This window comes from Chrysemys picta, chromosome 9 (genome assembly GCF_011386835.1).
Source record: "Chrysemys picta bellii isolate R12L10 chromosome 9, ASM1138683v2, whole genome shotgun sequence".
Lineage (NCBI taxonomy): Eukaryota > Metazoa > Chordata > Testudines > Emydidae > Chrysemys > Chrysemys picta.
This window is the reverse complement of record NC_088799.1, coordinates 103,534,652-103,552,405: the sequence shown is the minus strand read 5'-3', so window position 1 is coordinate 103,552,405 and position 17,754 is coordinate 103,534,652. Positions and strand designations below refer to the sequence as shown.

The window sequence follows — 17,754 nt, the reverse complement described above, 5'->3', positions numbered from 1 at the left end:
GCCAAGAGGTGCAGGAGAATGAGAATGGATGTCTGCCTTCCATGCACTGACAAGAGATCATCTATCAGTGTCACTCAGGTGGTTCTGGTTCCGTGCCTTGGCCTGAATCCAGATTGCACCAGGCCTAGGATATTAGCTTCAATTAGATGAGCTTGTAGATGGCCTTTGGGTACCATCTCTATGAGTTTGCTCAGGAACAGGAGGTTTGACACTAGGCGGTAGGTGGTTAGGGCTGATGTGGTGTTTCTTCCGTGTCAATCAGACTGTTGTTGTGTGTTTGAAGGAGAAAGGGAAGATTCCTTTTCTGAACGAGGCTTTGTCTCTTTTGATCAGGAGCGGCACCAGTTATTCATGGCTGTCTTTTTTGCAGTCAATAAAAGCAGTTACATAATATGAGCGTCTAGAATGAACTTTACGATGTTCCAAGTAAGTTTCTATTAAATGTTACTGGAGAATGTTTATAGATCAGTCCCTCTAGGGGGTGATTTTTTCTGAGCTAGTTCATGTACTGCAAAGTGGTGCATTCAGGATGCTTCAGCATTGCCTATTAGCTTTGCATAAGGTGGCTTGTTCAGCCTTTGGCTCTGTGCTGTTTAGCTTAGGAAAATTAATCTTGTTTTTCTGTTGTAAGTTCTAATGCTTTATCCATGATCACAGGCTTATTAGCTACTATTACTAATATTGTATGAGCTGTTTGTCTCTGAGAGAGGCTGCTGCTTTCATGGAAATCCAAGGTTTTCTCTCTGGCCTCAGAAGGAGCAGGGCATTTTGGGCATTACATTACCGACGACCATATTGGATCCCATGCTATTTCCTAAGCGGTTGCTGTACAGGCAATGCAGTATCTCAGTCAGAGTACTATCCGTCTCTTACTAACCAGGGACAACAGGTCTCTAAATACATAGCTAGGAAAGTTCTCGCCACTGGGCAGTAAGATGTACAGCCGACCACTGCCACTTCCCAAAGCTGTATCCTTGACTCTGTTGCCCAGAAAGACAGTGCATTTTAAACTTTGGTGAAGCCACGGGTTGGCCCAGGGATGAATATGGCTCAGTGTGTATAGTTGTCTGCAATTTCCTCTGAGCAGCTAAGGAATTCATCAACAATGACTCAGAGTTTGGCCTGACCAAAGAACTGTACAGCGGCGCTGCACCCATTCCAACGTGTCACTAGACGTAAATAGGACAGATCAGAGATTAATATGATCGATGTGTAATCCACTGGTGAGTTGTATTATGGGTCCCGCTCTGTGCCAATGCACAGAGGAGATGAGTTTTTTGTCTTTAGCTGCCGGGACATAGCTCTTTAGTTCAAGCTGTAGCAGTTTATGCCTTTAGCTCTGGAGGTCTCCAGTTCAATCCCCAATGTGTTGGCTGTCACCTATCGTCAGAGTTCTCCCCAGCAGATCTCTTCAGTGAGCACCGGAGAGAGAAGAATCTGTCGGGTGTCCCCATGCTGAGTTTTCGGAGGTGATGTTTGCTTGCTGTTTGCTGAGTGCTTTCACTTCTCCAGTGCACCACCAGGAAGGTGGGGTTCTCTGCCATCGCCAGCGTTCCTCGTGTCCAATATGTATTTGTTATTACAGTTTCATTAGTTACACGACATTAGTGCCTGCAGGCTCTGCTCAAGGTTCAGGGCTCTGTAGTGCCTGGCAAGGGTTCTGCCATAACTGATTGTTATCACATATTGTATGAAGTCAACAACCACCCTTCTTCCAGTAAAGAGACCTATTTAATAGAGCAAGAGAACAGCACAGGATCTAGGCAAGGACCCATGTGGGGGATGAGAAAACCAAGAATGCAAGGTTGATATTTAATCCAGTCTCTTATTAGTAGAGAGAGGCTATCTGTAGGAGTCATCTTCAACTCATCCCTCTGGCTAGGTCCTCGCATCCGTGCTGTGCCTAAATGTTGATGATTCATTCTACATAATGTGTCTAAGATATGGCCTGGCCTAACCCTCCCCACAGATAAAACTCTTGTCTAGGCTCTTATCTCTATTACTACAACATCCTTTTCTCTGGCATTAACAAATGCAGTCCTCCCCCACTCCAATCCTTTTGGAACACTGCTGCAAAGATGGTTTTCCTAGCCTCTCTCTTAGACTGTCACCCATCTCTCTGAATCCCTCCTCTGGCTGTCCCTTCTCTATCTCATCAATCATAAGCTACTTGTCTTCATTTCAAGACCCTTCACAGTCTATTCCCATCCTACCTACCATCTCATTCAGTACCATCTCACTCCGATCGGCCCATGATGTAAGTCTCCATTACTTCCTTGCTAAATTTTCAAACCAGTTTCATCATACTTTCTCCCATTCTGCCCCCAGCACTTGAAAGAAGCTTCCCATAAACAACTGCAACACAACCGCGTTCAGTCCTCCTTACTTGTCTTTGCCATGATGCCTACAAAAACATTGACAACAGGCCACTAATGTGCTGAGGCCGCTGCCTGTCATGCTGAGCAATATCGTCTCATGGTTTCCTTGTTCTCTGCCCACAGTGCCATCTGGCCGAGAATGCCATCTGCACACCATGCCATCTTTCCAAAGCTCTAGAGGGATGAGAAAGGGCTCCAATTGCCTGGAATGTAGCAGGGGAATCTGTTCTGCTGACAGAAACACTCAGGTGTTCTCAGTGTGTGCTAAGCAGCATCCTCGTGAAGACAATCCTCCTCCTGCGGAAGGAGGGTGCTTTTCCAAGCCATTGAAGCTGTGAATCCTCCTAGACTAGCAGATATGGAAATCACATTCTTACCAAAATAAGACTCGAAGGCGATGTCAATAAATCAGTCGGGAATAATAGTCAAGCCTTTGGTCGAATGCATTTGATCAATGAAGTGGAAATTCATTCATTAGCTGTCTGTTTAGAATAAAAACCCTCCCAAATGTCTGACCTTTGCTGTGCAATGATATTTTGTCATCTCAGAACTTTGAGGCGGTGTAGTCCAAGTGCTCTCAATCATTCTGTTTGTTCATCTTAAATTTAATAGGCAATCACTGTGTCAACAGCACATTTGTCACCATTATCTTAAAAATGTTTCTTCCCCTCTTGTCTTTAAAGGAAGAAGTTAACTTAATGAAACTTTAGCTTTTCAAATGTTGATGGGGCTAATCCTGGACAAGGAGAATCTCTTTGAATCACCTCTGGAATAAGGAGTTCAGGGTTGGGCTCATTGTTGGGGCACTTACACCAGATACCCGAATCTGTTTCAGCAGATGACTCATCTTTAATATAGGGATGATCTTCTAGGTATAGTAGGTTTATCTGCAATGCATCCTCAAGATGGTAATCCTTGCATGTGGTATATTCCATGTAGCCTCGATAGCTCGTAATGACTTGTAACCATTGATGCCATCTTGCCAACCTTGCCTGTATTTTTCTTTTCATTATGTTTGCTGTAGATGATTATGGTGATTCTGATGTCCTCAGTTAGTAGGTCGTGGCTCTCCTTGTTCTGTGGAGTACAGAAAATTCACTGCTTCTCTGTGCTGAAATATTGTCCTGCAGTTTTACTGCTGTAGTGAGGAACATGGCCCTTAAAGTGAAGAGCATGTAGGCCCATATTACCTTCAGTACCACCATTCCAAGTCCACAATATGTGTATTCGCATGAACAGTTCTGATTAGTGCTCTATGCTTTCAAAGTACTATAGAAAAGCTTCAGTTTGTCATAACTCTCCAAGGTTTGTTCTAATAATATTTTGTTTCGTGTTGGTACAGCCCCAGAAAGCCTGTTTCTGTGCTCCCTGGGGACTGAGCTGGGGGCCGCACTAGCTCATCGTTTCGCATTGAGACTACAAACACCTGACATCTCTGGCCCAAGACACAAAAGTCTTACGAGCCCTTTACAGTAATAACCATGGAGTATCTTGGAGTATTCCTCATCCATAGATCTCAAAATGTATTACAAATATTGGTTGGATTTTTGATCCCCCATTTATAGTTAGGGAAACTGAGGCACATAGGTCATGTGACTTGCACATGGTCACATGGTGAGTTAAATGATAGGATTGCAAGTCTAGTCCCGTCTCTACCTGGACCCGTTTAGTGCTGTGTGTTCAGTGGCATAGTGTGCAGACCTGCCAGCTAAGTCATTCTAGAAGTATGGTACGTAGGCGACGTGGAGTCTTCTGCGGAGTAATACAACTTGTTATTTTTAAAAGAAACAAATGGGCCAGTCTTGCCACCCCAGGTCCTATTGCCTGGCGAGGGAACCTGGCATGTTGAGGGGATTGCAAGATGCTTCCCCTAATGCAGAATGATCATTCGTGTTCTCTGGGACTTTCTTGGACAGTGCAGCATATCTCTACTTTAGCAGCCATGGAAACCTGCAGTCAAACCACAGCTGTACAACGCAACAGGCTTCTGCCACACAGGTCTGCACTTCTAATAACAGTAGTGGGAGGAAGAGAAATGTGCCCTGTAAAGACGATGCTTTTTAATATTTAATGATGCTCAGGTAGAGAAATATGTCAGTATTCAGTGTCTGTAACTGTTAACGGTGGGGAGGTGGGGGGTGTTAAAATGAGATTTTATAGTTATGTGGATGATTTTGATGTAACTCTATTAAATCCACTTCAGAGCTAAAGGAAAATGTTTTGCTTGTGTTTTATTTTTCGTAATTCCCAGGGTGGAGCATGTGCTTGGTAGCGAGGCTTAGCACTGGGGTGCTGATCTTAGAACTTGGACTCTTTCTGCTGGTGGGGTTAGGAATATTGCTGAGGGAGCGTGTGAAAGCTGTAATGCGTGCTGCTGGTCACGCTGCTTCCTGGACCCCAGGGCCCCCGGTATGAGCCGGTAGTTGGGATAACTTGATTGTCTACCTGAATGATGAGTGCTGGATTAGCTCGGGCTCCCCATCAGCGGCGTCCCAGGTAGCTTCTCCAGACCTAGCTGGCCATGCTCCCTTTTTTGGGTTGGGACTCGAGGGGTGGGAATTGTGACCTTGCCATTGACTACTGGCCCCTTCATTCTGTTCTCGATGCTCATATGCCATGGCGAGGGGATGGTCTGATCTTGGTGTTACATGAAGATCCCGTATCTGTACTGATGGGGGGGACCCTATTCACGCGTCAGTAGCTTGCTGCTTTTGAACCTTTAACAAAATTGGCAAAAACTCCCTTAAACTCTGCTGGACTCTGTTTTTTTCCTGCCTGTCACTGCTGATTACTAAGACTTGGGTTAGTGTTTGCAAACAATATTTTCCAATCTCCATGCTGCTGTTTCTATTTGTTTGAGTCAATGATTTCGCAATCTGGTGTTTGTGACATTTATAATCATCTTGGAATTGGTGTTGTCAGACAGGCCAGATTGATGGCATTGCTGATTGCTGAAGAGATGGATTTGAAAGGAGAAAACGTCTGTCTCCAATGGCAATATCTCGGTAACCAGCAATGGCGGGTGGGAATAGAGTTCGTGGGGCAAGTGCGCTGGAGTTTTGAATTAACACTCGAGTCTGGAGAAGTTTGTCAGAGCTGTCGGCAAGAATCATCTCCCACCTCTCACCCCTTTTGATTTTAACAGGAAGGCTTTGGCTTGAGCGTTGCCTTTGCGTGTCTTGGCAAGTCAATTCAATTGTCAAAGTCAACCCCCATGTTTTTGAAGGCCAGATAAATTGGTACCCAAAGGTAGCAGGGTTTTGAAATCTGGCTACCAAGTCGACTTCCCTGGATATTTGTCTATTATTGGGTGACTTAAGAGATATTTGCCTTCTTCAGGGATGGTTTTATACTGGGGTTTGCTCATTTAATGGGGTGCCCTGGGCGTTTGTCAGATTGCCCTCTGAGATCCTTTCAGATTTTTCCATCACTGCACTTTGCGTTTGGAGAATGGAGAACTGCTTCTCTGCTTATTCATTTGACTTCAAAGTTTTCATTCTCTTTGATTAGACTGAAAAGCACCCAAGTTAAAACTCTTCATAGAAGATGGGTTTATGAATTGTAGGAACTTGGGCATGCTGGCTGCATTCTAAACACTCAATGGTCGTCTTATTGACTGTGCTGGGTCTTCAAACAAATTCACAACTTACGGTTCAGGGAAGCCTATTTGAATAAACACTTCCTTAAAAATGCATTAAAGCAGAACTTTGTAAAACTATAAATCCTTTTCAAACTGGTGCTAAGTAGGAAAAATATCTCACATGCGCTGGTATATGTGCAATTTCCTTTGTCAGCAGTCATCTGTATTCCTATTTCTATTTCCTTAAAGCTCTTGGTGTATGAATTACGGCCCTGTTTCCTCAAACTCTATCACTTCACCTTCTGCCTGATCCTACAGTAAAGTCGTCATTTGATATTTGTCTCCTCACTAGGTTGTAATGGCCCATCCTGCATGGGGTTGAGCCACTTGTCTCTCTCATGGAAGGCTCCTCGGAGGCCTGGGGCCTTGGCATTTAACTTCTTCACAGCGTTTGTTGTATGTGAGAGTGCGTTCATCTGAAACACAAGAGCCTGGGATTTTCTAAATCGCCTAAGTGGTTTAGGAGCAGACTGCACACCATTAAATGTCCATGAGTTGTGGACCTGAGTTGTTCAGGTGTGTTTGGAAATTCACCACAGATGTGTCTGATTGGGGTTTGGATTTTTAATTAATGTCTGTGCCAAGGTAAGATTTGTTCCTGAATTAATATTTATTAAACAGGGAAAGGAAAACCGTTTGAACACCAAAGATAAACATTTTGAGCAGGATGTATTTTAAAGCATCTCCTTGGAGGAGACTTTCACAGTAAAGAATGTAAAAGCGATTCCCCCATTGTCAGCAATTTCCCATATTCCCTTTGCTATATTGAAAATAATTTGAGTAAGTGCCACCACCAGCCTTAAAACTTATGAAGAAGGGATTATAATCGAATCATAGCAATGTCGGGCTGGAGGGGACCCTGAGAGGCCATCGAGTCCAGCCCCCTGCACTGAGGCGGGACCAAGTGAACCTAGACCAGCCCTGACAGGGCTTTGTCCGACCTGTTCTCAAAAACCTCCAATGGCAGAGATTCCACAACCTCCCATGGAGCCGTTTCCTGAGCTTCTCCGTCCTGAGAGTTAGAAAGCTTCTCCTAAGATCTAACCTCGGTCTCCCTGGCTGCAGATTAAGCCCAATACTTCTCCACGTCCACTGAATGCAGGACAAGGACAATTCGTCACAGTCCTCTTTAGAAGAGCCCTTAACGTATCTGAAGACTGTTCTCAGGTCCCCCCTCAGTTACCTTTTCTCAAGACTAATAAAGAACTGGGTTTGTTCAACCGTTCCCCATAAGTCAGGTCTGCTAAACCTTGTATTGTTGTTGTTCCTCTCCTCTGCATTCTCTCCAGTTATGTCCGTTGGGTCAAGGATCGTCCTTTGCAATGGGGCCCAGCCTAGCTGTGGCTGTTCGGTGTTGCCACAATTTAAATGTTAAATAACTGTGATCCTCTGGTCTAACGTGGGAGACTCACAACTGAGGAGTGAAACCCCGAGGACTCTGCCCCAGTATTCAGCAGGAAGCCGGTTGCGGGAGCAGAGCCCTGGCCTGATGAGCGGTGGCCTATGTTGCAGTGCAGACAGGCTACTGTGGTCTGTAACCAGTGGAGTGATTTTATTTCAAGTCTGGCTGTTTCATTCCCAGTCGCGGTGTTTTTCAGCTGTCAAATGTGAGGTCACCACGATCCAGGCGCTCATGGCCAAATCAGACAGGATGGGATGCTGTCCCTCTCCAGTGGCAAAGGCGCGGTGGGGCAGGGCAGCATTATTTCAGCTGTTCTGATTTCCAGAACTGCTGAGGGATGCAGGTGGACCCTGAGACCAGGGCCTGTCTGGCTGACCTGAGGGAAGACTCCCTAGTGGAAGGGAGGGGCGTTACGGTGGTAGCAAGGGGGATAAGGTCTCTGGAAGGCGAAGTGCAGGTGCCCACCATGACTGAAGGAAGATCATTGATTTCCCTGCTCCCCTGCCATCTCGCTGGAGCAGGGCATTGGTGTTCCAGAGCCAACTCTCAGGTCGGTGGGGGTCTGGGTGTGCCAGCCTAGGACATGCTGGCCCAGGGAATCCAATGCCCAGCACTGATTTGGGCAGAGTAGCATGGGGCTATGCCACTGCGCCTGGCACAGTTTGATCGCACTCCATTTCAGATCCTGCCTAGGCTCGACTGATGTGCACTGTATGTGTCACGTAACGGGAGGGAGGCCCAGTGTCTGTGTAAAGGTGAAATCTTCAGCTCGGAAGCGTTTTTATAAGCTTTGCCGTTCACCTCGAACACGCTTTTTGGAATTATTTAATGATCTCTTAGTAAAGTTTTTTTTAAGTGTTTCACTAATTAGTCCTTTTCTCATGTTTTGACAGGCTATTGTGTAGCTGCACTAATTAATTCTTATTTTTCTGTGTTTGAATGAACACCTGTTGAAAATCTTAACTAATGATTGGGTTTATTTGTGTTTAAATTTGTCACCAGTGTTTTACATAACAAGGAATTTTGTCTCCATTGAAGTATACACATGCTGTCCTCATACTATCATCATATAACAACAGGAGTTAGAAGAAAGTGAGCTCTGGGGAATAATGTAAAATGTTAATTTTGGTGCTCAAATCTTATAACTGTGAAAGGAATCACCACAGAATTCTGCAAACAAATCGCGCCATAAATCCTGCAACATCGACAATGTAGTTTCATTGGTTTCAGATGTGCAAGGCTGCTGAAAATGATGAGGCTTGCTCGATGTTTTTAATATTATTAACCAATATGAGGTGCATGTTTCAACAAAGATTTGGAAAAAAAAATAGGCTTGTTGTATTGCCTGGGTACTTAAAAACATATTTACAATTGCCTAGACTACTGAAAGCAAAACTCCCTGTAGTAGAGGGCTACCCTGCAGAGAGGGGATATCAGATTTCCATTGACACAATGCCAGCGGGATCCCCTGATGTCTGTTCACTGAGGCTTTGGGAAATCTTAACAAAACTATTTTTAATACGCTAAAGCTGATTGAAAAGTCTCAAAATTATTTCTAAAGTAACTTACGACTGAGGGAGGCAAGTTACAACTCAACAACAAGACATTTTTAACCCAGAATTCAACAAAAGCTAGCACATCCAGCCTTCCTAGTACCCTGCTTTGAGCATCTAGCTATATAGAAATAGTGGGCAGCAATGAATTATTTTTATTTATTTCATTCTTTACAGTTTAGTGTTACCACTCTCAAGACAACGAATCCACACCCACAGACTATGCTAGCTGAATGCAAAGGCTGTATAAATCAGTGGTCAATAATGCAATAAAATCTAGCAATATCTTTCCTGCTCTCATTTTTAATAATTACTTGCATACTCAATTTACATATTAGATTAAGCAAACAGATAATTGATGATCATTTGGAAATCCATTTTATTAGCAGAAAATGTACCAGCTAGTGTTGGGCCTGCAATTTTTTTAATCAGAAAAGTTAGCCACAAAAAAGCCTCATCTTGTAACCCTTCCTCATGTGAGCAATGCTTGCTATCAGGAAGTCCCGGAGTCCAGAGGTGCAGGCTCAAGCCTGAAATGGGCTGTGAAATGTTGCAGCAGCAAACATGGGTAATTCTAAAGTGAACCTTCTCTCAGTGGGAGCCGTTTGTTCTGTTATTGTGTTTGTTACAGTAGCACTTAGAAGCTCCAAACAAGGTTGAGGTCATAGTGTGCTGGGTGGTGCACAAACACACAGCGAGAGACTGTCCCTGTCATAAACAGCTCGCAGTCTAGACAGGTGCAGGGTGAGGAAAATGGGGATAGCAACCGAGTGGAGTGAGAGGCATAGAAAGAGACGTGACTTGCCCTAGGACACCCAGCAGGTTGGTGGCTAGTCCAGGAATAGAACCCAGTTCTGCTGACTCTCAGCCCAGTGCCCTAACTGTAGAGTCATAGAAATGTTGGGAAGGGACTTTGAGAGGTCATCAAGTCCAGCCCCTGTGCTGAGGCAGCACCAAGGAAACCTAGACCATCCCTGACAGGGGTTTGTCCAGTCTGTTCTTATACACCTCCAGTGACGGGGATCCCACAACCTCCCTTGGAAGCCTGTTCCAGAGCTTAACTGCCCTGAGAGTTAGAAAGTCTTTCCTAATATCTAACCTCAATCTCCCATTACTTCTTGTCCTACCTACAGTGGACATGGAGAACAATTGATCACCGTCCTCTTTATAAGAGCCCTTAACCTATTTAAAGACTGTTTTCAGGTCACCCCCCAGTCTTCTTTTCTCAAGACTAAACATGCCCCGTTTTATTAACCTTTCCTCAGAGGTCCGCTTTTACAAACCTTTTATCATTGTTGTTAGTCTCCTCTGGACTCGCTCTCCAGTTTGGCCCCACCTTTCCGAAAGTGTGTGCCCAGAAGTGGACAGCAACAAAGAGTCCTGTGGCACCTTATAGACTAACAGACGTATTGGAGCATGAGCTTTCGTATTCACCCACGAAAGCTTATGCTCCAATACGTCTGTTAGTCTGTAAGGTGCCACAGGACTCAGTCTGGATCTGTAAAAAGCAACAAACACGGCTACCCCTCTGACAGAAGTGGACAGAGTGCTCAAACTGAGGCCTCCCCAGTTCCGAGTAGGGTGGGACAGTTGCCTCCAAGGTCTTACACACGACACTCCGGTTCATATATCCCAGAATGATATTAGCCTTTTTTTGCAACTGCCTCACCTTGTTGACTTGTACTCCATTTGTGATCCACTACAAGCCCCGATCCTTCTCAGCAGTACTACTGCCTTGCCAGTTATTCCACCTTTTGTAGTTGTGCACATGATTCTTCCTTCCTAAGTGCAAAGTTCTTCACTTTTCTTTACTGAATTTCATCTTGTTGATTTCAGGCCAATTCTCCAGTTTGTCAAGGTCGTTTTGGATTCTAATCTTCTCTTCTGACGTCCTCCCAGATTGGTGTCATCTGCAAATCTTGTAAGTACCCACTCTATTATCCAACTGGGCAGGGGTTCGCTCACAGCAGGTGTACCTCCTTGGGGCCAGGTGTGCCATAGTGATTGTCTTCCTATATGGCGCTTGAAGCCGACAGTAGCTCCATTGCTGTGTTGGTCTCTCTTCCCACAGTGTGGCCTTCTGGACAGATCACGCTTTAGTCCACCCCTTCTGGGGTATCAGAGTCCAACCAAGCTATCGTCCAATGACCTTACAGTGGGTTTTCCTCCATGCTCTGTGCACCTTACATTCCTTTCCTCAGGGGGATTCACCCCATCTTCCTTGGTGTTATTCCCTCAGAGTCCTTGCTGCCTCCTTGGATCGCTTCCTACCTCTTCTATCCCCCAGAGAGTGTCTGCAGACTGTCCCTGAAGCCCCTTTCACCGTCGTCTTGGCCTTTGTGGTGCAGCAGGCTCACTTCCGGAGTCGATGACTGCCATTCCCTGGATTTCCTAGAGAGGCGGTGACTTAGTTTGTCACCTTTTCCAGTATTCGTAAAGAATTGCAGCATAGCTTTTTTTAAACTGGGTTCCACTTTCCTTGTATTCTGGAAAGGTGTTGCAAAGAATTTTGTTACTCCAAGGCTTCTGAGTTGTCCATGTAAATATCTCCTTTCACTGGTTCTGTCTTTACAAATCCGTAAGAGATGACTTATCATTTCTGGGACCTTCCATGTCTTGCATGGTCCATCCTGCTGTTTGTTACAAATAGATACTGTTTAGTCCACAATGCCTTGTTTAAATCCTGAATAGAACCACATTGCTCTTCCTCTCAGGATTATATCAGCATTATCAACTACTGGGCATGCTTCATGGATGTTTTACCCCGTCATTTCGTGTTCCCGCAGTTCTTGCCATTTCTTCTTTAGCTCATTAATTAAGTGTTTAAATTCATGCTTCTTTGTCTGGCAATTCATTGCCAGCTATCCCTGCATGCCCCAGGACCTGTGCTGTTCCTATGGTTGCATCCAGTTGCATGAGTTCACTTGTTAGCAGTAATATTTCATTAAGTATGTCATTTCTGCTGTCAGACTTGCAATTGTAGGGTGCCTGCCACCCTCGTAGGAATCAGACAGGACGGCCATGGCTGCTTGCTGCACTTCTAAAGCCCAGGTTAGTGCCAGCAATGTGTCTGTTAGCTCAGCTATAACGTCCGAGAGAAAATTGGTTAGCGCAACTGCTTTGTGGAGTCTGAACATGGGCACAGAGGTTGTCAGACATATAGATGAAGATAATTTGTTGGGGAAGAGTCAACATGGTTTCTGTAAAGGGAATCCTGCCTCACCAATCTACTAGAATTCTTCGAGCGGGTCAACAAGCATGTGCACAAGGGGGATCCAGTGGATAGAGTGTACTCAGATTTTCAGAAAGCCTTTGACAAGGTCCCTCACTAAAGGTCTTTAAGCAAAGTAAACTGCCATGGGATAAGAGGGAAGGTCCTGTCATGGCCTGGTAACTGGTTAATAGATAGGAAACAAAGGGTAGGAATAAATGGTCAGTTTTCAGAATGGAGAGAGGTAAATAGTGGTGTCCCCCAGGGGTCTGTACTGGGCCCAGTCCTATTCAACATATTCATAAATGATCTGGAAAAAGGCGTAAACAGTGAGGTGGCAAAATTTGCAGATGATACAAAACTACTAAAGATAGTTAAGTCCCCGGCAGACTGCGAAGAGCTACAAAAGGATCTCTCAAAACTGGGTGGCTGGGCAACAAAATGGCAGATGAAATTCAATGTTGATAAATGCAAAGTAATGCACATTGGAAAACATAATCCCAACTATTGATGGGATTAATTAAATTAACTGTTACCGCTCAAAAAAGAGATCTTGGAGTCCTTGTGGAGAGTTCCCTGAAAACATCCACTCAATGTGCAGCAGCAGTCAAAAAAGCGAACAGAATGTTGGGAATCATTAAGAAAGGGATAGATAATGAAACAGAAAATATCATATTGCCTCTATATAAATCCATGGTACGCCCACATCTTGAATACTGCGTGCAGATGTGGTCGCCCCATCTCAAAAAAGATATATTGGAATTGGAAAAGGTTTGGAAAAGGGCAACGAAAATTATTAGGGGTATGGAACAGCTTCCATATGAGGAGAGATTAATAAGACTGGGATTTTTCAGCTTGGAAAAGAGACGACTAAGGGGGGATATGATAGAGGTCTATAAAATCATGACTGGTGTGGAGAAAGTAAATAAGGAAATGTTATTTACTCCTTCTCATAACATACGAGCTAGGGTTCCCCAAATGAAATTAATATGCAGCAGGTTTAAAACAAACAAAAGGAAGTATTTTTTCACACAACGCACAGTCAACCTGTGGAACTCCTTGCCAGAGGATGTTGCGAAGGCCAAGACTATAACAGGGTTCAAAAAAGAACTAGATAAGTTCATGGACGATAGATCCATCAATGGCTATTAGCCAGGAGGGGCAAGAATGGTGTTCCTAGCCTCTGTTTGCCAGAAGCTCTGAATGGGCAACAGGGGATGGGTCACTTGATTACCCTTTCTATTCATTCCCTCTGGGGCATCTGGCATTGGTCACTGTCGGAAGACAGGATACAGGGCTAGATGGACCTTTGGTCTGACCCGTTCTTATGTTCCCTTCGCAATTATTTGCTACCTAACCAAATCTTTGACACCTGTAGCATCTCATTGGAGGAGGTATATACAGCTTAGTCCAGAACCTCTGATACTCTAAAGCTACTCCATCTGGAAGTATCCTTCCTTTAAAAGTGATAAGTAAGGCTGTTGAGGGCTTGCTCACACGACTTCTGCTAATTAGCCTCTTAGCATGTGTCGCCTTATCTTCACCTATTCTTTGCTTTATTTCCTCTTCTGACATTTTACGTGGCACATCCTAGACCACCCCTCTTGTTTCAGGTAGGAATCTGGGGAGCTGGCAGTTTATTTTTAGCTTTGCTAGCATCTTTTGTCCTAAGGGACTATCCTACTTATTCTTTGGTGTTGCATTCCGCTAACAAGTCTGCGCCAGGTAGTTTTCTAGCTCTTACTAAATCGCCAGCACTTTTTTTGAACCACTCTGCAGTCCGCGGGAATTGACATCTCCTATTTGTACATCCTTAGCTAGGGATTTTACTATTCTGTCCCCCCCATGTCCCATTCCTGCCTTCTCACTTGCTGTTCCTTCTGCTGGTTCTAAAGAATCGACCTGATTTCGAAAGTCTTCCAAATGTTAGTTTTCAAACTATTTTAAAGTCCCCCCTCACTAGCTTGGAGAGTCAAAGGGCATGGGGAGAAGGTGACTCAGCATGGGGAGAAGGTGACCAGCCCTCTGTGGAGAAAGAAGTGGTTCGGGACTATTTAGAAAAACTGGACGTGCACAAGTCCATGGGGCCGGATGCGCTGCATCCGAGGGTGCTAAAGGAGTTGGCGGGTGAGATTGCAGAGCCATTAGCCATTATTTTTGAAAACTCATGGCGATCGGGGGAGGTCCCAGATGACTGGAAAAAGGCTAATGTAGTGCCCATCTTTAAAAAAGGGAAGAAGGAGGATCCGGGGAACTACAGGCCAGTCAGCCTCACCTCAGTCCCTGGAAAAATTATGGAGCAGGTCCTCAAGGAATCAATTATGAAACATTTAGAGGAAAGGAAAGTGATCAGGAACAGTCAGCATGGATTCACGAAGGGGAAGTCGTGCCTGACTAACCTAATTGCCTTCTATGATGAGATAACTGGCTCTGTGGATGAGGGGAAAGCAGTGGATGTGTTATTTCTTGACTTTAGCAAAGCTTTTGATACGGTCTCCCACAGTATTCTTGCCGCCAAGTTAAAGAAGTATGGGCTGGATGAATGGACTGTAAGGTGGATAGAAAGCTGGCTAGATCGTCGGGCTCAACGGGTAGTGATCAATGGCTCCATGTCTAGTTGGCAGCCGGTTTCAAGTGGAGTGCCCCAAGGGTCGGTCCTGGGGCCGGTTTTGTTTAATATCTTTATTAATGATCTGGAGGATGGTGTGGACTGCACTCTCAGCAAGTTTGCAGATGACACTAAACTAGGAGGCGTGGTAGATACACTAGAGGGTAGGGATCGGATACAGAGGGACCTAGACAAATTAGAGGATTGGGCAGAAAAAAACCTGATGAGGTTCAACAAGGACAAGTGCAGAGTCCTGCACTTAGGACGGAAGAATCCCATGCACTGCTACAGACTAGGGACCGAATGGCTAGGTAGCAGTTCTGCTGAAAAGGACCTAGGGGTCACAGTGGACGAGAAGCTGGATATGAGTCAACAGTGTGCTCTTGTTGCCAAGAAGGCTAACGGCATTTTGGGCTGTATAAGTAGGGGCATTGCCAGCAGATCGAGGAACGTGATCGTTCCCCTTTATTCGACATTGGTGAGGCCTCATCTGGAATACTGTGTCCAGTTTTGGGCCCCACACTACAAGAAGGATGTGGAAAAATTGGAAAGAGTCCAGCGGAGGGCAACAAAAATGATTAGGGGTCTGGAGCACATGACTTATGAGGAAAGGCTGAGAGAACTGGGATTGTTTAGTCTCCAGAAGAGAAGAATGAGGGGGGGATTTGATAGCAGCCTTCAACTACCTGAAGGGGGGTTCCAAAGAGGATGGAGCTCGGCTGTTCTCAGTGGTGGCAGATGACAGAACAAGGAGCAATGGTCTCAAGTTGCGGTGGGGGAGGTCCAGGTTGGATATCAGGAAAAACTATTTCACTAGGAGGGTGGTGAAACACTGGAATGCGTTACCTAGGGAGGTGGTGGAGTCTCCTTCCTTGGAGGTTTTTAAGGCCCGGCTTGACAAAGCCCTGGCCGGGATGATTTAGCTGGGAATTGGTCCTGCTTTGAGCAGGGGGTTGGACTAGATGACCTCTTGAGGTCCCTTCCAACTCTGATATTCTATGATTCTATGATTCTATGATAAAGGGCCCAGCTAATGTATATCTTTGGCTCTGGTCCTCTCAATGCTCCAGAACCAGAGAGAGACTGACCGAATTTTGAAAGAAGTAGAAAGAGCCAAGAGAACCTGTTCCCTGACTGTGTAGTGGCAGAGGATGGACGCTGTACATCTGTGTGCGCCCATGTCAAGGATGCATAGATTTAAACCCAGGAAGGACAAGGCTCGAAAGAAACGTCGTCAGCTCAGCATTTCCATTTCCCTGAGTAATAGAAGCAGCGTGCAGCAGGTGAGGATGAGACTTGGCAAGTCTCCCACTGAAATTAGCGAGAGACTAGCGAGAGCGGCTTCCTGCTCACCTCTCAAGACTGCACTTGAGCACAAATAGTTCTGAAAGTGCGAGAGATGCACAGAAAAGAAACAAAGCAGCATTTCTGCTTGGGAAAGAGTTGTGCTCCAAGGCAGCTTACCACTCCATTCTCCGTGCCGCGGGGGAGGGACTGCTGGAATTAGAACGAGGTTGGTTGCAAGGGGAAACTGTTCTGGAAGGAGCTGGGAGTTTATCTGCCGCTGGAGAGGAGGGAGATTCCTGCAGTAAAGAGGAGGTTCTTGGGGGCCTTAGGCAGAGGCAGATTAAGATTTATTGGGGTCCTGGGCACAAAGAACATCTGGGCCCCCCCACACCCTGGGGGTCCAGTGGGTGCCAGAACTGGGCATAGGTGGCCATTTCCCCCTCCCCCGGGAGGACAGGGACACAGGCTGGGGGCTGCTCTCAGACAACCTGGCCCCTGTCCTGGGCAGGTGGAGGGTCCGGGGCTCCCCACAGTGGCCTGAGTTTCCTGGGTGGCTCTTACCAGTGTCTGGCTCCAGTTTCCGGCCTGGCCAGGGGCGAGGCCTCAGGGGGAAGAGGAGGAGCAGGAGATGGGGTCTCAGTTCCAGCACCAGTGGCTCCCCCACTTCTACCCAGGTTCTAGTGCTCCTGCGGGGGGCCACCAAATTGGCTGGGGCCCCACCAAATTGGCTGGGGCCCCGGGCATGGGCCCTGTAGGTCTGTGCTGTAATCGGCCACTGGCCCAAAGCTCACTGAAGTCAATGGAAACTCCAGTTGACTCAATAGAAGTTGGATTTTGCCGTAGGTATATTATGCTGAGAGGAGCTGGATAGCAGTTCGAGTTTTAACTCCTCAATGAGCCCCGTAGGAGTGAGTGGACGTTGCAGAACATCTGCTCTGGGGCCCTTTTGCTGCGTGACTGAAGAGGTGTCTCTGAGCTCATCGTGGGATGGGCGGGGTGTCGGGAGGAGCATCTCGTGACTGGCTGGCTGAGTTATGTGTTCCTGTCTGAATGTTTGTGTTTTAATGCTGTGGGGGGTGTTGGTTTGTCTACAGCCTGTGTACAGGCAGATTATTATTTACATCTAACTAACTAGTAGTGAAAGGAAAAAGATTCAATACACTCCGATGCTCAAGTATATATTGTTGGGTTCCATTTGGGGGTGTTTTGATATCGGCTCTCGCTCTTTCTTGTATTCTGTCCCTGAGCTAAATCCTTCGTATTAACACAATCCCGCTTGCAGCAAAGGTCTAGTGTGTGCATTTAGCCGACTGTGGTCTGACCTTGGGACGTGTTCGTTATCAGGATGGGGGACAGGAGGGATCTAGGGAAAGTCGCTTAAATGAGGGTGGCAGCCAAACAATAAACAAAATCCTCTGTCTTTGTAACACTGATTTGAGGCTGAGCTCGGGGATGTTAGGTACAGCTGTTAACTCTAAAGGGAAATCTAGATGGCTTTAGGGCACTTGTCTGCCCTAAAACTGCTTCTGTTCCTACCAACTGCAGTTTCAATAGTCAGACAATTAGATTCAGTTTCCACCTGGCACTATCCTACTGTTTCTGAGCATGGAATGGGTGCAAATGACTTGCTGCTTTTTGTGAGTAACCTTGTTTCAATCTCTTAAATGTTATTGTT

General features: G+C 45.7%; 1 protein-coding gene across 2 annotated transcripts in view; it reads left to right on the top strand.

Moving 5' to 3' along the window:
• The window catches only part of HTR2C (5-hydroxytryptamine receptor 2C), a 574,451-nt gene that overhangs the window by 51,750 nt on the left and 504,947 nt on the right, over positions 1 to 17,754 (top strand). Inside the window, exon 2 of one of the 2 annotated variants that reach the window (XM_065556834.1) lies at positions 10,810 to 10,894. The exons of the other annotated variant lie outside the window; for it this stretch is intronic. The gene's annotated coding sequence lies outside the window, so the exon portion shown is untranslated. The remainder of the gene's footprint in view (positions 1 to 10,809; positions 10,895 to 17,754) is intronic. 2 annotated transcript variants of the gene reach the window in all.